Below are 6749 nucleotides of genomic sequence, written 5' to 3' on the forward strand. Positions count from 1 at the left end.
ATTTTGACTTATCTGTGGTGTTTTTGAGTGCTTCTCTTTGTGTATCATTTTTTTTTTTAAATTGAAGTTGAGTCAGTTTACAATGTTGTGTCAGTTTCTGGTGAACAGCATAGTAGTTCAGTCATACAGATTTATTCATTTTCATATTCTTTTTCATTATAGGCTACTACAAGATATTGAATATAGTTCCCTGTGCTACAGCTATTTGTGTATCTTTTTAAGTGGTTACTGTAACCATTACATCATATACACATAACTTTTCTTAGTCTGCTGGTGTCAACACTTACCAGTTTGTTATGATAGTCTTGTATGTTTCCTCTTCACACACTGAGAAGTGCATCAGCATTATAATTTTTGCTTCAACTACCAAACAAAATTTAGCAAACACAAAGGAGTAAGAAACTGTAATTGTCCATATTTGTACTATTTTTATTGTTCTTCCTTCCTTCCTGATGTTCCAGGATTCCTTCTTTTTTCATTTTCTCTTTGTTTTGTTCATTCTTTTAGAGTAGATATGTTGGTTGACAAATTCTGTTAGTTTTGTTCATCTGAGAATGCCTTATTTTGCTATTTAAAAAGTTTTTTTTTATTGACACAACATTGTAAGCTGACTATACTTCAGTTAAAAATACATACTTAAAGTAAAAACATTTTCTTTTGTTGAAGTACAGTCCATCTACAATGTTGTTACTTTCTGGTGTACCACAGAGTGATTCAACTTTATATATATAGGCCATTATGAGGTACTGAATTCCCATGCTGTACAGGAGGACCTTGTTGTTTATCTATTTTATAGATAATAGTTAGTTGATTTGCTCTTCATTTTTGAAGGTTATTTTTGCAGAATACAGAATTCTGAGTGGGCAGTCCTCTCAACACTTGAAAAATACGTAACTTCCTTTTGGGCTCCCTGATTTCTGATGAGAAATTTGCTGGAGGCATTCAGAATTTTTTCTTTGGTCTTTAGTTTTTAGGTGTTTAACTATAATATGTCAGAGTGGATTTCTTTGGGTTAAGATCCTGTTTGGAATTTGTTCAGTCTTAAATATTTAGGTTTGTTTATTTATTTATATTTATTTATTCATTCATTCATTCATTCATTCATTCATGACAAATTTGGCAAAATTTTAGCCATTATTTCTTTGAATACTTTTCTAGCCCTACTGCTTTATCCTATCTGGGACTCAGAATGCATAAATGTCATATTCATTGATATTGCGCCCATCTGTCCCTGAGGCCCTGTTCATTTTTCAGTCTATTTTCTCTTTGTTTTTCAGTTTGGGTAATTTCTATTGTCGTGTCTTCAAGTTCAGTGATTCATCTGTTCTTTTCTGCTGTTGAGTCCATGTATTGGGATTTTTATTTCAGGTATTAGGTTATTTGGTTCTAAATTTCCATGTGGCTTTTTACCTTTGCTGTGATTTTGTGTTTCTTTGCTGACTTTTTTGTTTGTTTGTCTTTCATTTGTTTCAGGTGTGTTTGTAGTTGCTCACTGAAGCATTCTGTGATGGCTTTTAAAGTCTTGTTTGGTAACTGTTACCTGTGTCATGCCAGTGTTCTTATCTATTGATTATCTTTTCTCCTTTCACTTGAGATGTTCCTGGTTCTTGCTATGTTGACAGAATTTTTGTTATTCAGTGCTGGACATTTTGGGTATTATATTATGAGGTTCCAGATCTTATTTAAATATTATGTTTTAGTAAGTCATTTCTGTTAATGCTCCAGCAGGGAGAAGGGGATAATGCCAGTTAGGATTTGAAGCTCAGATTTTAATCTTGGCCTTTGCTGACACTCATCTGGGGAGGGGCTCCATGTTACTGCTGATTGTGGACAAGAGTTCGGGCTTCCCCCCAAGGCCTCTGCAGGTACCTTCTTTCTGGGATGGCAAGGGGTGCCCTACTGTCATTGGTGGAATTCCTGATGTTCCACTGGGCCTCCTGTCATAACCCAAACATGGAGGCAGTGAGGGGGATGGAGGTCCTCGTTCCACATGTGGTGTCTACATTGCAGGTGGGGGCTTGTCTTTCTGTAATGTTTGGCTGGAGTCAGGCAGTAACTGTGTAAGTTTTCTGTGTTTCCACTGTCCCTTCATCTCCTTTGGCTGGAGAGAGCAGGCTTTCTGGGGACATTTTTTATTTGCTCCCATTGGCGTTTCTGGGTTGTTGGCTTCCCTGGCACCTAGTGTGGGATGCATGAGACAAAAGAAAACTCAGGAAGTCACCACTGTGTAGTTCCTCAGGTCCTGATCCCTGGCCAGTCTGCCACATTCTCTTCACCTCTCAGCATGTTTTTGTTTCTTTCAAATATAAAGCCTAGGGAGTCTAGCCATGCTTAGTGGGAAGAGCAGGGAAAAGTATGTTTATCCATCTTTCCAGAAGCAGAAGTCCAAATTTAATTAACTTTGAATGGGTAATACATTCATGTGACATACAAGTTGAGTGATATAAAAAGAAGTTACAGTGAAATTAACTTTCTCCCACCCACTTCCCCTCTTAGATGGCAACAGTGCTTCTGGTTACTGTGCTTCATTCTGAGGTAACTTTACAGATACCAGCAGACATACACAGATGCGTTGTTACCCAGGTGGTGGCATACTGCATACACTGTATCCTTTTTTTTTTCTCATAACACTGCAATTTAGTGAACCTTCTGGATTCATACAAGAAGAACTTCTTTATCATTTTTCATGGCCTCATGCTGTTCCAGTGCATGGAGATGCCATGTGTATGTAACCACTTGCACTGTTTAGGTGTTGGTCCTGTTACCTGATATATTTATTTTCCCTTCCACCTTAGTGTCTTCTGCACATTTCTTGTGTTTTCTGTGTACACCTGAGTCAGGGTCCTGTGTAAGCTGAAGTGTGTTGGAGACAGGTGCTGGTGACTGAAGTCTTCATTTTATGATAAGTCATATGTATACTCCATAAGTATTTGGAGATACTCATTACAGGTGCTTTCCTAGACTTGGTTCTCCATCATGTTCACAAGGGCTCTTTGGTCCACAGCTTGCTTTTCATAGGTGTCAACAAAAGATTTTGGGTATAAGCTCTATATACCCTTATTCACTTTCATGGGTTTAGGTGCTTCCACATAACAGTTAACAGAATGTATGCGCTTTGTTGTTGTTATTTCTAAGGGGCATGAAAACACAGGTCTACTATGATTTGGGGTCAGAGTACTTGTATCTACCTTTTGGGAAAGATGAGATTGATTTTGTTATCATTTAAATTTTTGAGCATGGTAGTTTCATTCTCACTAAATTAGCACTTTTTCTTTAGGGTGGTGATTTTTTTCTTTTGAGTAGAAATATTGCCCTCAAATTCTTGGTGAACTTGAGTAAAGTCATGAATTGAAGAACCTTTTTGCCTTTGTCTCTTGATAGTCTTTCATGTTCTCTTGGCAGTTTAATGCTAAATCCATGCATAATTAAGTTTGATCTTGCACAGAGGATGGAGTCTGGAACTTGCACTGATAGACTGGAACTTGCACTGACAGACTGAGGAATTTTTTTTTAATTTCAATTTTTTAATTTGATATTTCCAAATATATAAAACATCAAGATTCTTACACCAGTTATCTCAAATGAGACCATACAAAGCAATTTTAAAGTGTATACAACAATTATTCCCCCCTTCAGTTTTGCTACTTTATACAACTATGGGATAGACAGAAAATTGAATGGCATGTGCCTAGTTGGAAAATTTCACCTGTTTACAAAAAAAAAAAAAAAAGGAAGAAATTAAGAAAACTCAAAATCAAACATGTAGGATACTTGCTACTTTGTGTCTGCAAGTCAATTTACAAACTTTTTTTTTTAATTTAGTAGGCACTTGGGACTGAAAATTTTAGCTGCCCAGTTTTATCCAACTACCCAACAGAAAGCAGCACAAATGAAAGTCCCAACACTCTGTAAACTTTGAGGGACTGAGAGAGTAGACACTATTTTTTATCTGTAGTAGATTCAATTGTTGAGCCTGCAAATGTAGGCTTTTTTCTCTTAACAGAAATAAATATCCTCAGGGCCTTTCCTCTAGCTTCAGTGGGCTGAGTTCAAGAATAGTGAAGAACCCCTCATGTGAAATTTAAAGTGTGACAACTCTGAAGTATTCTGATGCATTATACAAAATTTTGCTAGTTGCATAGACCAAAGACAGATGTTTTGCTAAATGGCACTGAAGAAAATCCTGACCCAAGTGGCACTACTTGGTCCAAATGTTACTGACCAAAGAAAATGATACAACAATATTTATAGGCTCACCTTTAAGAAATGGTTGACATTAATACTGTACATATTTTACACATCAAATACATAGTCCAAGAGTTTATAAAAGAAATTCATGCATTATTACCTTTAAGAATATCAATGTACAACATACCCAGGCCCCCCAGTAATTGTGACATTTCAGGTGGACACAGTGTTATGTACAAAAACAATCAATTTATCTTCTGTGTTAAGTATATAATTTAAAGAAACTTCAGAGATTACTGAGGAAAAACTTAGTCCACTGAAGATTGATAACAAGTGTCAATCTGTGGGATTTTTAAGTATTTCCTTTAAAAAAAAAAACACCCAGAAAACATAACCTCTGTACAAAGAAAAATATAAAAATTCTGGAAGATCATGTATGATCACACTACATAATTTAGAATGAAATGTCAGTGGTTTAAAGTTTTTCTGTCTTATTACTTTGGCAGCCTTAATTTGTGAACTAATACTCATATTTAGCTCAGCTGCTTTTATGGCACAAGAGCCCAGTTTCAAAATGGTGGCACTGATTTTCCTTATAACAGCACTATTTTCAGCAGCAATTATATTTTTAAAGGTTAACAATTTGTACAACAAATGTCTAACTATGCTTCTTCCTACTTTATTCTCAACAGTTATGATCTTTACAAAAAGCTAATATCTACATAGAGAACCACCTTTTACTTGCCCCATCTTATCTCTGACTTGGTTGAGGAAGTACAGGCATTTCAGATTAGGTATTTATGTGTTTTGGATGGGATTCTTGGATTTATGTGAAAATAAAAATAAGACAAAATAATTCTTAGGTACATTCCAGTGTCCCAGTAATTAGTTACATGATAAATAGTACCTACTTGCTGACCACCTATAAAAGATGAGACATTCCGAGGCACCCTAAAAACCTAGGTCTGTAACAGGTGAACAAGAAGGCCATTTTACTCAATTCTGATGCAGTCACCACTGACTGCTATTTAAGGTGTTTACTGGCAACCAGCAAGTTTAACTGAAGAGATGTCACTAAATTCAAACTGAAAATATATATTTAAAAGCAGCAATTTACATTGAGGGAAATATGGTTCTTGTGTGTTCTGTGTAAAGAGAGATTATGAATAAAGGGAATTGGCAACTGAGCACCCTAATTCAATTCCATGAATACAGGTTCCATGATAAGATATCTACTACATGCATTTTGCTTACAGTAACTGCCTAAAACTCACCAGCTATATAGAGTTAAACTCTGTATTAAAGGACTATTGAGTTACAGGGGAATTGGCCATATCAGGTAGCTAGTGACATAGTACCAGTTGTGAAAATTGAGATAAATGAGTTGACAAATGGATTCATTGAATATGTTAATATTGTGAATGAGAAGACAATTCACCAGGATAATATACTCACATGTATGTTGATATGACAAAAACCACAGACTGACATCAAATGGATAAAAAAATACTGGGGAAAAAGTGAAAATGCCAACCAAAATAACAAGATGGGTGGGCTGGGTGGGAGAGCACATTTAAGGCATCTAAAAAAAAAAATTCCACATGGCTTTGGCTTATTAAAATATTTTACACTATCTTTTTTTCTTTTTAAAGAAGATTTGAAAGCACCTACAAATCAAGCAGACTGTTAAAAAAAATCCCGCATGGCAAATTCAGTTTGTAAGCGTCATTCAGATATTTGTCAAGGAAAATAAAGAAGCCTCTGCCCATGAGATTGCACATGGTGGAAGAGGTCCTTCCAACCCTGTCTATCTTATGCTGGATGGCAGCCCAGAGGTTCGCTGTGCAGCAGCTACAAACAAGGTGTTACTCTCTGGAAGGGAAGGGACTGTGGAATTTCCACTGGTTGGCGAGCAACCCAGCTTTAATTTTTCCAGATACTCTGCATGTACAGGCTTATGACACTGGAGAACTTTGATGGCATCCTTTACTTTGAACCACTCTGTCTTCCTTCCTGTATTAACAGAATCTTCCCAGTCTTCTAATATTTCAGTGACAGTAAGGACATAGACATATGCCCTGTGCTTTCTGTCTTGGTTCTCAAATATGCCCAGGAGTCTGCCTGACTTTCCTTTGACTCCAGCCTCTTGGTAAGCCTCCCTCACGGCAGCACCGGCAGGCTCCTCCTGGGGCTCCAGTCCTCCTCCTGGGCCAGTCCACTGGTCCGGGAGAGAAGCCTGCACACCTGCAGCACCTCGTCCTCCTGCTCGCTCCGGAAGCACAGGGACGCCTCCCGCTTCTTGAAGCCCTCGCGGTCATAGGTCCGCGGCCTAGGGGGGCTTGGACCTCATCGCAGAGGCGGGCTCTCGCTGCCGCGGCCCCCGCGGAGGCCGCCACCCCGCCGGGGCGCGGGGGCGAGGGCGAGTCGGGGCCCAGGGCGACGCGGCCGGTCAGTCCCGGAGCCGGCGGCCGCTCCGACGCGGGGCGGGGCGCGAGCGCCGGTCCCTGCAGCCCGGGCACCGCGGAGGGAGCGCGGCCTCCGCCCGGGCATCTGCGGCTTTC

At 38.8% G+C, this 6749-nt stretch overlaps 1 pseudogene; it reads right to left on the minus strand.

The window, feature by feature from the left end:
* Positions 1–5889: 5889 nt before the first annotated feature.
* Positions 5890–6534, minus strand: LOC135320542 (diphosphoinositol polyphosphate phosphohydrolase 2-like; annotated as a pseudogene).
* Between the last annotated feature and the right edge of the window lie 215 nt (positions 6535–6749).

The sequence above is a fragment of the Camelus dromedarius genome, unplaced genomic scaffold (genome assembly GCF_036321535.1).
Source record: "Camelus dromedarius isolate mCamDro1 unplaced genomic scaffold, mCamDro1.pat HAP1_SCAFFOLD_179, whole genome shotgun sequence".
Taxonomy (NCBI): Eukaryota; Metazoa; Chordata; class Mammalia; order Artiodactyla; family Camelidae; genus Camelus; species Camelus dromedarius.